This window comes from Hyperolius riggenbachi, chromosome 12 (genome assembly GCF_040937935.1).
Source record: "Hyperolius riggenbachi isolate aHypRig1 chromosome 12, aHypRig1.pri, whole genome shotgun sequence".
Classification (NCBI taxonomy): Eukaryota; Metazoa; Chordata; class Amphibia; order Anura; family Hyperoliidae; genus Hyperolius; species Hyperolius riggenbachi.
The window spans coordinates 100,113,548-100,132,365 of record NC_090657.1 but is presented as its reverse complement, the minus strand read 5'-3'; the positions used below and the strand labels follow the sequence as shown (position 1 = coordinate 100,132,365).

At 43.1% G+C, this 18,818-nt stretch overlaps 1 protein-coding gene across 14 annotated transcripts in view; it reads right to left on the bottom strand.

Moving 5' to 3' along the window:
* Nucleotides 1-18,818, bottom strand: part of THRA (thyroid hormone receptor alpha) — a 1,122,562-nt gene that overhangs the window by 849,701 nt on the left and 254,043 nt on the right. Inside the window, exon 1 of one of the 14 annotated variants that reach the window (XM_068262441.1) lies at nucleotides 13,658-13,741. The exons of 12 other annotated variants lie outside the window; for them this stretch is intronic. The gene's annotated coding sequence lies outside the window, so the exon portion shown is untranslated. Of the gene's footprint in view, nucleotides 1-2,363; nucleotides 2,438-13,657; nucleotides 13,742-18,818 lie in introns of those variants that run through there. One more of the 14 variants, XM_068262444.1, reaches the window with a different exon arrangement.

Below are 18,818 nucleotides of genomic sequence, written 5' to 3'. Positions count from 1 at the left end.
ACGGACGGGCGGGTGCCGCCCCCCCAGAAGTGCCGCCTGAGGCAAACGTTTCACCCCGCCTCATGGGCGGGCCGGCCCTGACTGTTTCCTTTACCCAAGATGCAAAGATCCCTCTGTAGCTGCACCTCCCACCCTCCCCATACCCACGAAGATTCTCGCCCCAATCTTATTCCCATCCGCCCCATACTCAGACAATCTTTTCCTCTATCTGGCACTCTCTGGAATGCCAGATCTATCCGCAACAAGCTTACAACTATCCATGACCTCTTTATCTCAAAAACCCTCACCTTTCTTGCCCTTATTGAGACTTGGCTCACCCCCTCTGACCTGCCTGCAGCTGCAGCCCTATCCTATGGGGGTGTACAAGACCAGATAACAGGCTTAGGGGAGGGGTGGGCCTACTTCTCTCCCCGTCCTGCACTTTCCATGTCCTTACCCCACCCCCTTCTCTTTACTTTACCTCCTTTGAGGCCCATGTTATCCGCCTCTACCATCCCCTCCCAGCCATTATTGCAGTCCTGTACCGCCCCCCCTCCAGTACAATATCGCACTTCCTAGAAAACCTTGCCTCCTGGCTCCCATATAGCCAGTCCTCCGACCTCCCAACAATCATCCTCGGAGACTTTAACATTCCAATTGATGAGCCTACCACCTCTGCTGCCACTCAGCTTCTCTCGCTCACCAACTCCCTTGGCCTCACTCAGCATACTAACGCCCCCACCCAAAGCGCTGGTAATACTCTGGACCTAATTTTCACCAAAGCCATCACACTTACAAACATGGACACTGCACCATTCCCCATCTCCGGCCACCACCTCATCACCTTCACCCTCACTCCATCAAGCACCCCCTGTCCCCCTCCCCAAACTGGACGTTGGCAGAGAGATCTGCGCAACCTTGACCCCAATGTACTAGCCACTCCCCTCCACTCCCTCTCCTCCTCCCTCCCCAGCCTAATCTGCCTCAACGAAGCGGCAGCTCAATACAACAGTAACCTCTCCGCAGCCTTAGATCATGCTGCTCCCCTGACCTTTTGTACCAACAGTCGCCCCAACCCCCAACCTTGGCACACTGCCCTCACAAAAAACCTACAAAATGAGACACGAGCTGTAGAACGCAAATGAAGGTAATCCCGCCACAACCATGATTTCCTGGGATACATGACCAAGTTGCAGATGTACCATACTGCCCTCGCTGATAGCAAACAGATATACTTCACTCACTTGATCGCTACCCAAGCCTCCAACCCACGTCGTCTTTTTGCCACCTTCAATGCCCTACTCAACCCCACACCTCCTCCCCCAATCTCCACCCTCTCAGCCACTGACCTATCGAACTACTTCATCAACAAAATTACAACCATCCGGAAGGGATATTTCTCTCCTCCACTCTATCGCCCCCGCCTCCCCAACGCATCCGACTCCTGCCTCTTTCTCCTCCCTTACCTCCTTCAATCCTGTCATGGTGGAGGAAGTCAACCAGCTGCTGGCAACTTCACCTGCCACTTCCTGCCCCCTAGATCCAGTACCCTCTGATTCTCTGCGCCCACATTTTTCTGGTCTGGCCCGTCCTCACCCACCTGTTCAACCTCTCACGCTTCTACTGCCCGATTGTGATGTCACCCTTTGTGCCATTCCCTGTTTCAAAATATACCACACGTGGGAGGTGTATTGGGTATATTTGTACAAACTGTGTAGTGTGTAGTCTGGTGCCTTATTTGTACAGTTTCACTATTTTTAAGTTCATTTATACATTTTATTATTTCAACAATTTTGTGTTCCAGTCTTTTATTTATACGCAGGATGTTTACCAGGCATTTATTCTGGTGAGTTAAGACTTAAAGAGACTCTGTAATTTTAAAAATCACTTTAACATCATTGCCCTACCTAAAACGCAGCATCCCCGCGGCTGAACACTAACTAAATCCCCCCAAACTCCCCGGGGCACACTGCGGGGAGCGCTTCCATGAGAGGCTCAGCTTTCTGCCTCTATACGCGTCCATCAGCACGGATCGCCTCCTCCGCCCGTCCCTCTCAGTCTTCTTTCACTGAGAGGGGCAGGGGAGAGGCTGATATACGTGCGAATTGACGCACATGAAGGCAGGAGTTAGGGGAATTTAGTTAGAGTTCAGCCGCGGAGATGCAGCGTTTTAGGCAGGGAAATTATGTTAAAGTGATTTTTAAAATTAAAGCGTGAATTTTATGAGACTTCAGAGTCTCTTTAAAGAGGAACTGTCGCGAAAATCCTAAAATTTAAAACACATACAAATAAGAAGCACGTTTCTTCCTGAGTGAAATGAGCCATAAATTACTTCTCTCCTATGTTGCTGGTATTTACAGCACGTAATAGAAATCTGACATTACCTACAGGTTTTGGGCTAGTCCATCTCTTCATAGGGGATTCTCAGCATGGCCTTTATTCTTTATAAAGACACTCTCTGAAAGAGATTTATACAAAGATGTTGACCAGCCTCCCTGCTCACCTTACACTTTTTTTGGCAGTTGAACGGAGCAATAAGCCAATAGAATAAGACAGAACATAAGGCAATCAGCTGCAACACATAGGACATTATAGAAAGTCATCCAAATAACCTTGGCGCTATCAATTGATGTTGTTGACTAAATTGTTTCTCATAGTGCTGTGCCATGCTTGCTAGTATATTATGTTGATAGGAATATTTAATTGTATTGTATGGTTTTTATAATGACAAAGCAATATATGGTGCTGATTAAAATGTAAACTAGCTATCATTTCTGTGAGATTATGTCCTTGGTATTTAGTCTTTCTGTTCTGAGTGGGGATTATTCTCAATACATGAACTATGGCAATGACATCTCAGCATCTCTGTATTCATTGACACAACGGGAATGACGTCATCCATTCTATGCTTTTGAAAACCAAGTTTGAATTAGATTTCCATGAAGTATGACTGACTGGATCAGACACTGAATAGAAAAAACATTGGTAGTCTAAACTTTTAGGGCTTTTATGTCCTTTAAAAGTTATCAGTAGCATGTTTTAAATATTCTTTAATCTGCCATGGTAGCCTAGCCTAGTTCCCACAGAGCTAAGGCACTGTATTATTATTATTATTGATTATTAACCACTTTACCCTCAGCCATACTGATTTCTCCGTCCCTTTTTCCATCCTTTTACCACCAGGGACGGATAAATCCGTACTTCCTGCGCTCCCGCTCCCTCATGCGCGCACTCCCGCTCGCATGCACGCCGCCGCCCGCTCGCCCGGAGATCAATGAACGGGAAAAAACATTCCCTTTTGTTGATCTAAGCCCCGCAATGATCCGCTGCTTCTATGAGAAGCAGCGCGATCATTGTGGGAAAAAAAAAAACTTTCCCAGCCTCATAGCACTTCCTGCAAGCGTCCTTTCGGACGCTTGCAGGTCGCATAAACAAAAAGTTACTGTGGCCATCTTGTGGCCAAATAGTAAAACTACACCCTAAAGCATTTTTCACATACAAATACATTAGTTTTACACAAAAAAATTAACTCATTACCTCCCACACTCCCCAATTAATTTTTTTTTGTAATTAAAAAAAATAAAAAAAATTATAATTAAAAAAATACATAAATAGTTACTTTAGGGACTGAACTTTTTAAATATTTATGTCAGGAGGGTACAACACTGTTACTTTATAAACTATGGGCTTGTAATTAGGGATGGACACAAAACTGAAAAAAATGCACCTTTATTTCCAAATAAAATATTGGCGCCAAACATTGTGATAGGGACATAATTTAAACGGTTTTATAACCGGGACAAATGGGCAAATACATTTCATGGGTTTTAATTACAGTAGCATGCATTATTTAAAAACCATAATAGCCGAAAACTGAAAAATAATGAATTTTTTCCCACATTTTTCCTATTTTCCCATTAAAACATATTTAGAATAAAATAATTCTTGGCATAATGTCCCACCTAAAGAAAGCCTAATTGGTGGCGGAAAAAACAAGATATAGTTCACTTCATTGTGATAAGTAATGATAAAGTTATAGACGAATGAATGGAAGGAGCGCTGAAAGGTGAAAATTGCTCTGGTGCTCAAGAGGTAAAACCCCTCAGTGGTGAAGTGGTTAAAACTGTAACATATTCTGCTGAGAAGCAAAACAAACAGGGGGTACATAAAGATAAAGATGATGACATACATCAAATAGGGACACTGATACAAAATAAAAAACTGGTGATTACAGTGACAAATGTAACATGATGAATAAAATGTATAACAGAGAGCAAGCTAAGAAATGAGTAACAAATTCCAAGACACAAAAGGGTAAGAGAGCCGTGCCCTTGCGAGCTTACAATCAAAAGGAATGGGGGGAAAACAAGATGTGGGGGAGTATGCAGAATACATACAGGCAGTGTGTGTTCATGTTATATAGTAAGGAGTAAAATTTGATGAAGGGTTAAAGGGGGAATGGCCTAAGTTAGGGTATCTGCTTGTGGGAAAAGTGAGTTTTGATGGAGCGTTTAAAGATTTTAAAAAGTTGGAGAATGACGGATGTGCTGTGGAAGGGCATTCCAGAGGAGGGGTGAGGCACGTGAGAAGTCTGTATACATGAATGCGAGAAGGTGATTCTTGAGGAGGACAAAAGAAGCTCATGCACTTCCAAGTTTACAGATGAACAGCTGCTGATCCATCATCACCTCCTTATACAGTTTGGTTCACTAATTATAGGTGTTTATTTGCTAAATGTGGCTGATGTTGGGTCACTAATACTGCATTCTACCAGATGGTTCATCCACTGCACTAACACAATCGGCATGCAAGAAAACACTAGTAAAAATGGGGACAATTGTTTGGCTCTACCAGCTGACTAACCGTCACAGTATGTATCTGTCAGGCATTTGCCAATACATATGAATCGATGACAAATGCCCATCAGCCACCTTGCACAGCTGCTTGGTAACATGTATGTGGTTGTCAGCAGCTGATCTGAGGGGCCTGGGGAGTGTTAACTGCACAATTCTCCATAGTCTGAACCAAGAGTAAGGGCTTAGGGCTAAGGCCCTAAGGCTTTCGGAGTTAGACTCCCTTGTGTCAATACTTGGATATACATTTCTGACTAAAATGACCACGGCTTGAGTGGGCTGGTTGTATCTGCAACGCAAGCCAGGAGAATACCCCATCTATAAAATTAAATGCCTGGCCCAGCCGTCAAGCCTATTTGCCCCCTTAGACTAGCTTCACACTGGGGATGCTGCTTGGCTTTGCCTTATTGTATCTAGAGAGGACATGGCTGCCGGGACTTCCAAGGTAGGAAATTCCCTTGAACGTGGATAACCATTGGCTACTGTGGCAGTAGGGCTGAAAGGTATACAGTTTTACTTCCAGTTCTGAGGGCTGTAAACTACTGCAACAGTGTTTCCAAACCTCAGTTCATGTTTTATGGAAATCCACATAACGTTTGTAGCAGGCTTTTCTTCTTGTGGACTCAAAGTGCTTCAGAGCTGTAGCCACTTAGGGCACACTCCATGGCCGACCTGAATCATTAGGGAGCCTTGCCCATAGCCTACTTTCTGCTTTGCGTTTGAGTCCTACAGAAGAAAAGCAGTTTACAAATATTATTGTTTTGCATTTTACCTACTGGCTTGAGCTGGGATTCGTACCCTGGTCAAAGGCTCAATGAGTATCCCTGAGGCACTTATTACCCCACATGTAAATGCGGTTTCCTGCAAAAATGCCCTGTCGTTGGGCCTTGAGGACAGGGTTGGGGAACACTGTAACTACAGGATAACTTCAAAAACAAATTAAAAGCAAGGGAAAAGGCTACTTAAACATAAATATAGGCTACACAATACATGTCATGTATTTAATGTTTTCTGGAGTTTTCTCTAAGTTCTTTTACAACTTGCTCCTCTCATTAGCCAGCTGTGTGGTGGGCAGGGCTTGAAGGTATTCCTGGAATTAATTTTGAAAATTTGATCAACCTAATTTAAGGGGCAGCTGAATCTGTAAAGGCAGTGTTGTAGTGAGCTGTCTGAACAGCATCTCACCCTTCTGTAATTGTAATTAACATATTTATTTTCTCTTTAAGTCGCAGCTATAGTCCTTGGAAGCCTGGCTTAAAGTAATTAACAGGAAGGCACACACATCTGCCAGTTAGCCTTGTTGTTCTTTCCGGCACAAGCTTCTGCTCTCCAGTGGCTGGCATGGGTCTATTTTGTTCTGGTTTTCAATTAAAGCTTGATGGCTTTCATATGCACTGATAATGACAAAATAATACAGCTGTGGCTCTTTTACCTCAATAAGAATGGTGTTATTTGTTTATTTATGGAACATCTTGGGTTGTTGTTTCGACTATTAGCTGCTTTTATTCACATTCTGTTTCCCTCTGAGGCAGTCAACCTGGCTGATCATGTATTCGGACAAATTGTAAATCTACACTGCTAGACATCTTATCAGTATCCAGTTAGCCCAAAGACATACTGGTGATTTAGAAAAGCCTGTGTATATCCATTCATTTCCAGATGAAGTAGAGAGAGAAGGAGGCAATGCATGCAATAAAACTGCACCTTTATTGTCTACTGGGCAGAAACATCAAATAGGCAGTGGGGTTAAGGAAGAAATGGCCGAACAGCTGTTTTGCAGTAAGTCACTGCTTCGTCAGAGGCAAAACACATGCTTTGCCTTTGATGAAGTGGTAATTTTATTTTGCAGTTTTGATAAGCTTAATTTAAGAGGAAACTAAATCTGCACAGGCAGTCTTGTAGTGAGCTGTCTGAACAGCATCTCAACCCTCTGTACTTAACATACAGTATTTCTTTTCTCCTGAGTCCACAGCTATAGACTTTGGAACCATGCTTTAAAGCAAACCTGAAATGAAAATAAACCTATGCTATAATTAATTGTATGTGTAGTACAGATAAGAAATAGAACATTGGTAGCAAAGAAAAGAGTCTCATATTGTTTCCAATACAGGAAGAGTTAAGAAACTTCAGTTAGCTATGCAAAAGAACTTCTCTGAGCTCTTAAACAAAACATGGGCCGAAGACAGTCCTGCTTTCTGAAGCACTTATCTTAACCTGTCTCTCACTGTTTCATGGTTGTTTAAGCTCCCATTCATTGATCTAAGTCCCCGTATGAAAGACTGACACCGTCAAAGAGACGGCTCCGTCTTTCACAAAGCCTGTCTCATCTTCACATCACTTCCGTTTTGCATAGTAATACTACACATTTAGAAGTGAGCTGTGAGGACATCTTGTGGCCAAATAGTAAAATTACATCTGGAAATAAAAATTTCCAGATAATGACATTTTTTTACTTTTAAAATTAGACCGTTACCTCCCACAATCCCAGATAGCTACACATGTTTTTTTTTTCTAAGAAAAAAAATACAATAAAAAAAATAATTACATAAATTGTTACCTTATGGACTGACATTTTTTAATATGTATGTAGTAAAGTATATTACTGTTAATTTTTAAATGATGGGCTTGTAATAAGTGATGGACGCAAAACTGAAAAAATGCACCTTTATTTCCAAATAAAATATCGGCGATACATTGTGATAGGGAAAAAACTTAAACAGTGTAATAACTGGGACAAATGGGAAAATAAAATACATGGTTTTAATTACGGTAGCATGTATTAAAATTGATTTCTAATCAAATAATTCTTAGCAAAATGTACCATCCAAAGAAAACCTAAATGATGGCGGAAAAAACAAGATATAGATCATTGCATTGTGATAAGTAGTGGTAAAGCTATTGGCGAGTGGGAGGTGAAAGTTGCTCGGATGCATAAGGTGAAAGGACACTGAAGGCTCAAGTGGTTAAACCAAATTACTCTCAATCCAAGGTGTAACTGTACTTAGGGCAATGACCAAAACAGGCAGTGCCACAGAAGTATGTAAAGCACTTTATTCTTTAAGCAATAATTATACACAGCTACTGGTTATGTGGTGGAAGAGACAGGGTGACTCTGTGGTGGAAAGGACTTTAATAATTGTAAAGAGAGATAGAGCATTTAAACCACATTCCTTTAATGGGGTGCCAATGTTCAACATGAGCAACAGTTCTCAGTCCTCATCTTTGAGGAAGAAGGTCCAACACTCTCTGAAATATCACACTTCTTCAGCACTTCATTAAAGGATCAGGATTCACCCCTCAAACTGCTGGTAAATATACAATGGTTAGTCACAACGGTAAAACTAAAAATTGCTTAATATAATGTTGCCCACGCTCTCCATTAACCATCTTTCGGCTGGCAGGTACGTGCGACATCACACAACGTGCGAGAATGGGAAGTCAAGCGATTGCGGTACTGTGCACGGGGTCATCGGGGATCTTAAAGATCCGCCATACCAGTCATTATCGCTGCACGGCGCTAAACAACGCTCATGTGATGACGCACCTGTACCCACGTCGCGAGATTACGGAAATCATTGTTCGTCGCTCAAAGTGTCACCGGTCGTCGGAAAAATGCATAATGGGTATGGGCCAAGAAATTACAAAACCTTCCCTGTGGTATTTGACACCAAGATGTTATCAGATCTGAGAGAGCTAAAGGGCAATAAAAAGTGGAGCATCAAACCAATGCACCTCCTTTCTCTGCTCCATGGCCCAGCTCAGACCTTTATTGCACGGGGATAGCATGAGCATTCTGACTGGCCTATTGCTTTGCAGCCCCTTATGTAGAAAGTTATGATACTCTCTGTTTATTCTGTCACCTCTCTTATGGCCAGCACTACTGTTCGGGAATTTGTGCTATAGTAGTTCTACTGTTTACTAGATTTGCTATTGGTAGCATTGGAGGTTCAATGCCTCATCCACTAACCATAGTGTTTCCTTCTTTAATGTCTTCACCCCACTACCCTCTACATTATAAGCTGGCAAGGGCAGGGACTCCTCCTAGGGTTTCTTATTGTGCTGTAATTGACCATATAAACATGTACCTGTATTGGTGATGTCTCAAACCACACAGGTAGTCCCTGGTTAATGAATGAGATAGGGACTGTAGGTTCATTATTAACCTGATCTTAAGTTGTGCCATTTTTGTTCCCTGTGCCTCCTCTATGCACCCCTGAGCCTCCAGTGTCCCCCTCTGTTCCACCCTTTTCCCCCTGTGCAAGCTTTCTGTCCTCCTGTGCAAGCTATGTGTCCCCCTATCCCAGTTTTGTGTCCCTCTATGCCAGCTTTGTGTCCACTTTTTTCTTGCTTTGTGTTCTCATGTGCAAGATTTGTGACCCCCCCCCCCCCGTGTTTTCTTTGTGTCCCACTGTCTGTGCAGTGCTGTTCTCACCTTCCAGACAGAGTCCAGCGCTGTGTGTATATCGATGCCACCTCCAGCTTTTCTGCATGTCATGCGACATATAGGAAGAGGTACTAGAGCAAGCAAGAGGTGATCTGAGGAGGACACACAGCATTGGACTCAGCTGCTAGGTGAGAAATGTACTGCTTTCGCTGTGGGGGAGCTCTGAGGGATACACCCCGGGACAAGGGGGAAGTTTAGAGCAGCTACTCCGAACTTCCCCATGCGGAAATTACGCAATTGAGATGGGATCGGGCCATTCATATCAGTTGGGCATTTACAACTGGGGGATTACCTGTATTTTGTATCTGTATTGCTGGATGTCTTGATGGTACAGAGTTTTGAACTTCTCATGTATCTATGCTCCCCACTATATGCATTGTACTGTGTACAGCGCTACAAAAGATGTTGGCGCTTTATAAATAAAAAATAATCATAAAAATAATACTGTGGGTTCAGGTCACACAGACAAGCCTTAACACTCATCAATAAGTACTGGGAACCCATTACCCTGCCATCAGTTCACTAGTTTTCCTACTATGCATCACTTTTAGTAGGTACTAACCACTGCATACTAGGAACATGCCACAAGATTTTGGAGTGTTCTGATCCAGTTCTCTACCCCTCACAACCTAATTAAAGTCTAACTCCTTTAAAGTGTAACTGTCGGGCATAAATTAAAAAATCAATTCATTATTTTTATCTGGTAAACAAGTAATAAGGATGCTAACCAGGCAATCCAAAAGTTAAAAATCACTCTTATTTTTCTTCTCCGTAAAACAGTTATATAGTTATTTGGGTTGAAAAAAGACATACGTCCATCGAGTTCAACCAGAGAACAAAGTACAACACCAACACCAGCCTACTCCCTCACAGATCCATGTTGATCCAGAGGAAGGTGAAAAACCTTTACAAGGCATGGTCCAATTAGCCCCAAAAGGGAAAAAATCCTTCCCGACTCCAGATGGCAATCAGATAAAATACCTGGATCAACATCATTAGGCATTACCTAGTAATTGTAATTCCCCAATTTCCCTGGCTCTTATTTGGTACATCTGCCAGGGGTCGAGTGGGGCGTGGACGGCGTCCACTTACTATTTCCCTAGGGTGGACGCCGTCCACGCTGGCTTGTGTGGAGGGAGCAGCGCAGTGGAAGGAGAGCTGTGAGCAGCAGTGGAGAAGGGGGCCATCTCCCCCCCCCCTTCTGTCACCTCGGGGCTCTCCTTCCTTCCCTCTCCCCTCCACATGTAATGTGCGTGGGCAGCCGGCAGCGGGCGGGACTTACCTCTCCTCGTTCCGGCACCGGATCTGCGTGCTGCTGCTCTGGTCTGAACCAGACCAGACTTACGGCATGCAGATCCGGTGTTCCGACGACGAGGAGAGGTAAGTCCCGCCCGCTGCCGGCTGCCCACGCAAATTACTTGTGGAGGGGAGAGCGAGGGAAGGAGAGCCCCGAGGTGAGAGAAGGGGGAAGAGATGGCCCCCTTCTCCACCGCTGCTCACAGCTCTCCGTCTTCTCTGCGCTGCTCCCCTCCTGCTGGGGGGACACCTGGCTACCTATTCTGGCACATATACCCCGACTACATATACTGGGGACATATACCCCCTGACTACATATACTGGGCACATATACCCCCTGGTTACATATACTAGGGACATATACCCCCTGGCTATATATACTGGGGACATATACCCCCTGGCTACATATACTGGACACATATACCCCCTGACTACATATACTGGGCACATATACCCCCTGGCTACATATACTGGGGACATATACCCCCTGACTACATATACTGGGCACATATACCCCCTGGCTACATATACTGGGGACATATACCCCCTGGCTACATATACTGGGCACATATACCTCTGGCTACATATACTGGGGACTACTATACTCATGGCTACTTATACTGGGGACACCTATAGACCTGGCTACCTATGCTGGGGGTACCTATTTTGGGGGAACTGCTGTCAGATTATCTGCATTTTTGTGGAACCGCTGTTATGTATTTTGGGGAACTGGCTGCCAGATTATGTGTATGTTAGGGGAACGGCTGCTGCCAGATTATGTGTATTTTGGGGAACAGCTGCCAGATTATGTGTATGTTACGGGAACGGCTGCTGCCAGATTATGCGTATTTTGGGGAAATGCTGCCAGATTGTGTATGTTTGGGGGACCACTGCTGCCAGATTATATGTATTTTGGGTGTTCCGCTGCCAGGTTTCGCATATTTTGCGGAACTGCTTCCAAATTGTGTATGTTGGGGGAACTGCTGCTGCCACATTATCTATTTTGGGGGAACCACTGCCATATTATCTGTATTTTGGAGGAACGTCTACCTGTGTCTTTTTGGCGAAATACTGTCAGATTACATCTATTTTGGGGGGATACACTACAGCAGAGCTCAAACTTCCCCGGCAGACCTTTTCCTTTTACATCACTGCTAAGGTCATGTATATTTGGCCCCATCCATGACCACGCCCACAGTATGCTTGACCACGCCCATTTTTGGCACGCCGCGCATGGGTTTTCTAGGTGAGTCCACTCACTTCTTTTCCCAGGACTAGACCCCTGACATCTGCCACACAAAGGAAGTTGCAGGGCATGCTGGGTTGTCTTTTTTTTTTTGCTTCTTTAGTATCCCCTTAGACTTAGCTAATGCAGCCTGATTGGCTGAAGCCTCTTTACCTCCTGTTTTCCCCTCCCACAGCTCTGATCCTCTTGGCCAATATTTCTCATGCTTCTCAAGCTACAGAGTCACATAATGACAATGCACTTTCTAATGTAGAGCTGGGTGGTAGTGTCTGAAGACTGTATTTGCATTGGCTGCCCTCCTCCCAGAGTAACGGAGGAAATGACATCAGTATTGGCTTCAGTCAGAGGGAATTAAGATGGCAAATGCATGAAACAGAATTCTCTTTATTTACTACATAAAATTCACTGAAATCAAAACATGGACAGTGCAATACATACGTTATGTACGTAGAGCAAGTATTTATCTACTTTTATATATACTGCTTCTACTTATATATATGTGTTGGGTTTTTTAGATAGTATAGCTGACAGCTCTTCTTTAACCTACTTATTTCCCCTGCTTCTAATACATTATCATCAATAACTGATTGTTTTCTTGCTACTTGTAGCATGCTTGCCTACCTGTATAATACATTTCCTTTTATTATGTAATAATTGTACTGTATACATCACTCCAGACCTTTAAAAACAAATCACACACCATAAAAAACTATAATTGTACAATATACCAAAATCACAATAAGGCAAATCTTGCACAATATGCATACACACCATACAAACACAATATACATACATACTATACAAACACAATATACATACATACTATACAAACACAATATGCATGCATACCATACAAACACAATATCCATGCATACCATACAAACACAATATGCAATGCATACATACCAAACAAACAATGCTAGCACTGGAATAAAATACAAATGTATCTAAAAAGATATACTGTGAACCATATGGTTGAGAATTCCTTCCAAATGAAATAGTCAAATTACCACAATGTGAGGAAAAATTATAACAATGCCTGCCGACAGCAGGGATGGCAAATGCAGACAAATCTGCCCAAGATTTAAGTAAGAATACCAATACCTAAATTATAGATACAAAGTGAGCTGGCAGCAAACTAGAATCTCCTGACCTCACAACAGTAGGATGATGGCAGCATCAGCACAAGAGTTTGTGAGCGATCACTAAATCAATGTAATACACTGTGTCTGTGGTTGTAGTATTGATTGGTGTCATTGTTATTGTAAATATATGAAAGAGAACTGATTTCATTTTAGAAATGCATATTGAACTTACATTCTGATGTGTAGGGTGATCTAAGAACGCCCTGGAGTGAAAAAAGAACACAGAAACAACGGGAGCCCCAATGGTGTAGTAAGTAACAACAATGAGTAGGATGATGTAATAGAAGGTGGTACTCACAAAAGAGGGTTGCAAACGGGCAACTGACCATTGAAGAGAGGTGGAGATAAACAGAACAGACTCCATTCGGGTGTCCAGGTGAACTGGACTTGGTCGCTCTCTAGGTAAAAGATTCCTGATGGTTGTAGAAGTGGGAAACACCTAACCAAATAGAACACCCCTCCCAAGGTAGGGTGGGTAACACAAGGAGGGAAGAGGTGCCCAATGAGTGATAAAACTGTGTTAAAAACAACTAAAATAGAAAAGATGAGGTGGCTTGCCTCAAATGACGACAACGTCTTATAATAGATAAGCGTTTAATAAGCACTTGGTAATGCGTTTTGTGGGTACTTGCCCACTTCCTCAGGCTGAATACAGTGCCAAACAGAAAAACATCCCGGACATGAGCTTACATACCTTTTTTAGACATGTAGGACATATTCACTAAAATTGCAACCTTGCTGGTACTCACTACAGTTAGTAGGGTGCATTGAGCAATTTGCGCAATCTGTTACCTAGGTACCACGCACCACACTACACTAGTAATGTGCACATTACCTAGGTAATGTGGGCTGCAGTTAATGTGCAATGCACACAGCGTAACTGTCATATGCACCAGTGAAACTGCCATGATCTGCTTGCACATGCCACTTTTATGGTCATTTAGTGAATATGCCCTTTAATTTCTTCTTGGGTGTAATATTAACATATGTTACAGCTTCCTATCTAATTAAATGTGCAATAACATCTATACGATACATCCAGCCCTGTAACTTGCTAAGAAACACTAGTGGCTTGACTAGCTTGTGTGCTAATTAATAACCCAAGGTCCAACTAAACTCAAAATTATACGTACAGATTAAAGAGAAACCGTAACCAAGAATTGACCTTCATCCCAATCAGTACCTGATACCCCCTTTTACATGAAAAATCTATTCCTTTTCACAAACGGATCATCAGGGGGCTCTGTATGGCTGATATTGTGGTGAAACCCCTCCCACAGGAAACTGTGAGGACCATGGTCCTGGAGGTTCCCTGTCTGTGAACCTCATTGCATTGTGGGAAATAGCGGTTTACAGCGGTTTCCAACTGCCAAAAAAAGCAAGCAGTGACATCCCCTACCAGCAGTAAAAATGTCACCATGTGATAAATGTCAGAATGTAAATCAGGGTGAGGAAAGATTTTACAATGGGCAAACACTGACTAAATCATTTATACATAATTATTGTAAAAAAGAAGCACTTTTTTATTACATTATTTTCACTGGAGTTCCTCTTTAACTCCAGAATGTACGAAATAAAGTATCTTCCTAGTTATATCAATCTTTGAAATTAACCCTTTAAAAAAACCCAAAAAAACCAAAGGGTGTTTATTGAAAGACAAAAAATGCAAAGACGAGATTAACCACTTCGCATCCAGACCTTGTTTTTCCCTAATGGACCAGAGCAGTTTTGACGCTTTAATGGTGTCCCTTTTTAAACAGCAATAATTTCATCTGTACTCGTGCCACTTAAATGATCTATATATCATTTTTTTAAAGACAAACTAAGCTTTCATTGGGGGGTATTTGGTACCAAGTAAAATGTTCCTCTCTACGCATTTTAATGGGAAAAAGTGGGAAAAAATTTAAAAAAATGCATTATTTCTCAATTTTGACCAATTTCTGTTTAAAAATAAAAAGTGCGATTGACATAAAAACTGTGCCACCAGTTAAAGTCGTCCAAGTATAGATATCCAGATGTGTCCCCAGTATCAACCCCCCTCCAGTATAGCCAGATGTGTCCACAATATCAGCCCCCCCAGCATAGCCAGATGTGTCCCCTGTGTTTGCCACCCCCAGAATAGATTGACAGATGCACCCCCAGGAATAGTGCCCCTCTTTATAGCCAGATGTGTCCCCGGGATCAGGATTACCTCATTATAGCCACATGTACCCCCAGGATTTGAGCTGCCACCCCATTTTAGCCAAATGTGCCCCTAGTATTTGATTATGGCCCCCCCAGGTGCCCGGATGTGCCAAATTATTAAATCCCTCTCCCCTTAGTTAATCAGATGCCCCAATAAATATGTACCCCCCTTTTACATATCCTACCCCCGCCCCCCATTATTGATAGCCAGATGCCCCCCCCCCCCCCATCAGGTAGCCCACTCCATGCAGAAATCATTAAAAAAAACTCCGGCAAGGAGCCTCACTCACCTTACCTCGTTTGACTATCTTGAAGTCCGAGCCTCCGATCCCTGCTCTGCAGTCAGCCGCGTAATGCCGGTTACCCGGGTCCCGGCTTGATGACGTCATGCAGAGCGGGGAACGGAGGCTCGGACTTCAGGATAATCGCAGGAACGAGGTAAGGTGAGTGAGGCTGCTTACTGGAGGTATTTTTTTATGATTTCTGCATGGAGGGGGGCAGATGAAGGATCGCTGCAGTTGACTACTGCAGCAATCGTTCATGGGAGGGGGGTGGACTAATTGGCTACAAGAGAACATGTTCCCTTTTACCAATTAGTAATGCAGCTGAAAGTGCTGGGGGGTGCGCTCTGAAGCGCACCCGATCGTGCACAGCAGGGCTGCAAACCTAGTCAGTATATCTACGTCATGGTGGCTTGGAGGGTGCCACAGATGATGTAGATATACTGTAGCAGTGGAGAAAGTGGTTAAAAAAACTGTTACAAAATAGCTGCAGAAAAATGCATTGTATACATGAAGAGTAGTGTATGGAAAGAGGACCCATAGATATACAGGAGATAAATACAATCCCAGTATCCATTGTATAGTTTATTCATTAGGGCTAGACAGCCATCTATACCAGATATATGAGAATTTAGTAGGACAAATTCTATGCTTATAGACCATCGTTTTGTCTGACAAATTAGTAATAACCATCTAAAAGCAATACGTTGTTTGGCTGCGAACAACATCTCCACTAAAAAGGCCTTGTCGCGTTTGGACAAGACCTCATCAGTAAGAAGTAAGATACATATGTTAACGTCAAGTGCCACGGACAAGCCCATGGTATCGTGCAGGAAGGCCACCACTCCTTTCTAGAAGGACTCCACTGGGGGGCAATGCCAAAGCAGGTGCAAAAAAAGTGGGATTTGAGAGTGCACATTCAGGACAAGAGGAGGCATTGGCGCAGCATTTGGCAATTCAGGAAGGAGTGAGGTAACATTTGTGGAGAATGAAGAGTTGTGTTAATCTGTCTCTCAGGGGGTACTTTTTGTGGTCAGTAGACAATCCTCCCAGTCTTCTTCATCTACCTGTATCCCCAGGTCAGTTCACTTAAAACTGAGCACTCTTAATCAGTTTATCAGAATGATGGGTAAAAAAATAGAGAGTAGATGTCACCTGGTGTTTCATGGGGTCATCTTTAAGACTTTCTAAAATGAGAGAGGTGCCAGTGTGAGTAAGTCCCTCTGGAGTGCATGCCGAAGCTATACATAAAATTAAAGATGGGAGATAGGTTATACTGATTCTGTAGGTCAGAGAGTGGAATTAGTTGAAAGTTCCACAAAATTTGACCCAGATACACTACACCCCCTGTCCGCCCAAAGAGAAACATTATTCAGCCAATTTGGTGTTGTGCTAGAATGGTGTTGTTCGGGTTATTGAGTGAAAGGGTACCCTTGAGTAATGCAAAAGGGAGATTATTATTTCTGTCAGAGGCGGAGAAGCCTAAAAGTTGCGGGGCTTGGAAGGAATTAGCCATAAACCAATGAGCTCCAACTGTGAGACAAGGTAGTATAATTGAGGAACCATTAATGCCAGCCCACCTGATTCAGAGAGGCATTGTAGGATGGAGTGTTTTAGTTTGGCTCTTGATTTGTTCCAAACTATTGTGCGCATTAAGGACTTGAGTTTTTGGAAAAAGGAGCCTGTTATATACATGGGAGAACTGTGCATAATGTATAACAACTTGGGGAGCAACAGCATTTTGATGAGGTATATGCGACCTATCACTGAAATGGGAAGTTTTGTTTCAAGCGGTAAGTTTAGCGTAAGTAAGCAGAAACAGTGGGGCACTATTATCAGGGAAACAGGATGCCACATTAGCTCACACAGTAACACAAAGATTGTACTATTTGAATTAAACAAGGTAATGGGGTAGATTAAACGTCTGGGTTGTCTAATCCAAATATAGCGGACTTACTCCAGTTTATGGAGAGACTCCAGTAGGCTCCCATCTCTGAGATAAGATCAAACGTTACATGAAGAGAGTTCAAAATTCAAGGTTGTCATGAAAAGTAATTTTGTTGTGTTACACAATGACAATAAAGTGCTTGAATCTTGAAGAGAGTTGTGGGGATCAGCCAAGTAGAGTATTGTGTCACCAGCATATTGGCTGATTTTTGCCTTGATGCCATTGATACAAAGACCATGTATTTGTTCATGACTTCTTATAATGCAGGCTAGTGGTTCCGCAGAAAGGGCATACAGTAGGGGGGATAGGGGGCAGCCCTGCTGTGTGCTCCTATGAATTTCAAATGGATTAAATATTCTAGAGCATACTTTCTCAACCAGGGTTCCCTGGAACCCCAGGGTTCCTTGAGTACTCTGCAGGGGTTCCTTGGCATTTTCCCCCATCGTGGGGGAAGTATAATAGAGAACACTATAATAGGGTGTATTGTAAAAAGAAGCACTAAATTTGAGTTCAGAATAATAATGAGCACATTAATAAAAAGCACTAGAATACGGAGACATTGTAATGAAGGTCACTGTAATAGGGGGTAGTGACAAACAGCCACACCAGCTTTTAAACACCATGCCAGGGGATTCTTGAGATACAAAAATTACTTGCAGGAGTTCCTTGAGAACCAAAAGGTATTTGCAGGGTTCCTCCAGGGTAAAAAGGAGAGAAAGGCTGTTCTAGAGTTTGTGCAGATTTTGGCCAAATGATCCGTATAAAGTACACGCAAACATTGTCTAAAATTGTCCCCAAAACCAAATCTTGCTAATGATGCCAACAGGAAGGGGTAATTAATCTTAAAACACTGTTTTTCTTTGGCCTACAATATGACCTTAAAGACTGCTAAAACATTTTTAGACTACAGTATATAACCTTAAGGTACCCAAACACTTAAACAATTTCCCGCCGATATACAGCAGATTCTATTACTGTGATCGAATCTGCTGTGAAATTGCTACGCAAATGTTGACTGATCGACCGATTTCCACCCAAAATTGATCAATTCAGTCGATCTGTCCAGGAGGGAAATTTAGCTCGGTCACCAGCAGGTCGGGAGCATGTCGTTAGCGGCGTTCAATACGGCAATGACCGACGCAGCATAGCGGCAGCATCATCTGTCCACGAGGGGCGTGAGTCCCTGCAGTCTCTCACTTCTTTCAGCGTCTTCTCCATCTTCACTTCCTGTCCCGTCCTGTGAGAAGGCGACATTCAAACAGTAGAGGGCGCTCTACTGTTATTCTTCCTTGTCACAGGGGACAGGAAGTGAAGTGAAGATGGAGGAGGATGGTGAAAGAAGTGAGAAACTGCAGTGACCCGGGGACTCGCGCCAGCGGACAGGTAATGTATAGTGACTCGCGGGGGGAGCAGGATCAGAGAGGCAGGCGGCAGTTCCACAG